The following is a 2,775-nucleotide window of genomic DNA, read 5'->3' on the forward strand; positions in this document are numbered from 1 at the left end:
ACAATGAACATGGCTTATTACAAACATCGGGAATCTCAAATAGCCCCAAAATAGAAGAGCATGATAGACGTAGGAAAGTTGAATGTCCAATACATCCATGATCACTCTCTCACCACCCCGATCACACCTATTAAAAATCTGCGACACCCTTGCATGGGACATTGGTGTGTGTGTGTGCGTGCTAGAGAGAGAGAGAGAGAGAGAGAGAGAGAGAGAGAGAGAGAGAGAGAGAGAGAGAGAGAGAGAGAGAGATGAGCCCTAGGGTCATCCATGTGTCACTTAAAGGGTTACTCTACTTTTCCTTTTGAAGGCCATAAAGAAACTCCAACCCTCAAATTTAATACTTTGATATCTGTACTACTTCTTTATTGAGCTTGAGAAATCCTCGAGCACTAAAGCCCTTAGAGAACTCACAGTTTTGCGACTCTTCTTTTAAAATTTTATGACCGTAGCAACGACCGGTCACATACTTAAAATTTTCAAGGAGGAGAGGGCATCCATGTTGCACTCTCTCCTTCATTTTAAGAACCTTAAGAAACATTTGGATTGAAATGTAAAAGTGAAGGGTAACTAACAAGTACTCTGATAGTAGAAAATGAAAAGACTTAGTTTTGACTTATTTCTTTTGTCAAAAAGTCACAATATAGTGTAGTACTATGCAAACTTTTTAGCAAGCCAGCCTTCAATTTTGAAGGGTGATTACTTTTGTTTTTGTAAAGGGTGACTCTACTTTGCAGCTTGAAAAATAATGAGCAGCGAGCTATATCAGCGTCGATAAGTTGGTCCGTCTCAAACATGCTTGTGTGTGTGTGTGTGTGTGTGTGTGTGTGTGTGAGAGAGAGAGAGAGAGAGAGAGAGAGAGAGAGAGAGAGAGAGAGAGAGAGAGAGAGAGAGAGAGAGAGAGAGAGAGCATGTTTCATTTTCTATGGCATTGTCGTGTGGGTCGCAGGTCTTAGAGAGAGAGAGAGAGAGAGAGAGAGAGAGAGAGAGAGAGAGAGACGTCTTTATTATTTGCTGCAGTTGTGTGTGTGTGTATGAGAGAGAGAGAGAGAGAGAGAGAGAGAGAGAGAATCCCATTTAGTCATGCTGAGGAGTATGTGTGTCTATTTGTGTTCGAAACAGAGAGAGGGTGCCATTGATTAGCCTTGGTGCTTGATAGAGAATCCCCCCCCCCTCCCCAAACTCGATCATGAACACAACCCACCACTTACTTAATGTACAAGTTCTCAAATGTTGCTGCAACAAGCCTCATGTAGTCTCCTTTATCAACATCCTTGGCTGCACACAGCTGATCCGCCACAAGCCCCATACCCTTATACAACCTCAACCCTCGGCTGGCCAGGACGCTAAGAGTTTGGATCCAATACATGTCCCACTTGCCACAAGCGCTTTCTGAGCCACCTACCCCTCTACCGCTGCCTGTCCGCCACCCTTGATCCCGACGGACTCCATTTTTGCATAGTTGTGGCCCTCCACACCACGAGAGAGAGAGAGAGAGAGAGAGAGAGAGAGAGAGAGAGAGAGAGAGAGAGAGTCCCACATTCGTCTCCACACTATCTTTGTCTTTTTTGGCGAGTCAACGGATGCTACAATGTTGAGAGCTCCAACGTGAACATCCAAGATTTTTAGCTTTCCCAAGTTTTTACATCTCAAACTCCTGACATAGACAAGAGAAAAGGGGTTCTACAAGGGGACAGGTGGCATTGCCTGCTGCTACAGTGCTCACGGCAACGATTGTGCAAGGTGGGTCTTCAATTCAGTGTTTGGGAAAAATGTGCCCAGCTTAATATCATGCCGTTTTTAATTTCAAAAATACCGGTTGAGGGCAAGGGAAAAAGGAGAAATTCTGCCCCAAAATAGAGAAGAATAGTGTTAAAACCTGCAAAATAAACTTAATTTTCAAAATTTCCTCTTGGAAAATTAAAGGAAAGCAATTTTGTATGTTTAAAAAATTATTTTTCCAAAACACTGATGTGATTGCATTGGAGGATAATCATTGCCAGTCGAGGGTATTGGCCTTGGTCTTGGAGTTAGCAATCCTTTACTCATTTGAATCCTCCTTGGTGTTGCATACCTAATGTGAGCCCTTTGCCTCCCCTTAGAAATGATGACTCCGGTCTCTTATTGTAGGGCTGCCTCCATGCATGTGTCTCCATTGTAGGACTGTCTCCATGTCATTTTGCTTTCATTTAGAGCCTGATCACTTTGGAACAGCTAAATAGCCTTCCAACTTTGTTTGCAAGTCAAGAAAATTGGTGGCTTCAAAGATAAATGCTTGATTTGACTGAGTGATGAGATAGATCTTGAGTAGGTTCCTGCTAGCCGATAGGGCCTCAAAAGTCAACCAAGTCAACCATGTGAAAGGCTATGCCCCTTTTGAGGCTCTTAACTACCATGATTAGATAGGTAGAGAGAGAATATCCGGCTCCTACCCGGGCAGAAAGCAGGCTCGCTGGTACACGCGAACAGGCTCTTAGCCTCTCACATGGTTCATTTTAATACTACAAACTAAACATGCAGCCAGAGAGAGAGAGAGAGAGAGAGAGAGAGAGAGAGAGAGAGAGAGAGAGAGAGAGAGAGAGAGAGAGAGAGAGAGAGAGATTTTTCTTCATAGTGACGTGGTTTGAGACCCGTTAATCTTGAGACCGACTAATCCCGACTCTCAGCTATTAAGTTTAGGCAAACCTTATCCAATCGAAACATTGTTGGAGGGCCATGTCCATTTGTGGACAATATACCAAATAAGGTCAAGGGTATGTGGCATGTTGCATGCAC

This window comes from Adiantum capillus-veneris, chromosome 10, assembly GCF_014529385.1.
Source record: "Adiantum capillus-veneris isolate H3 chromosome 10, ASM1452938v2, whole genome shotgun sequence".
In the NCBI taxonomy this organism is placed as follows: Eukaryota; Viridiplantae; Streptophyta; class Polypodiopsida; order Polypodiales; family Pteridaceae; genus Adiantum; species Adiantum capillus-veneris.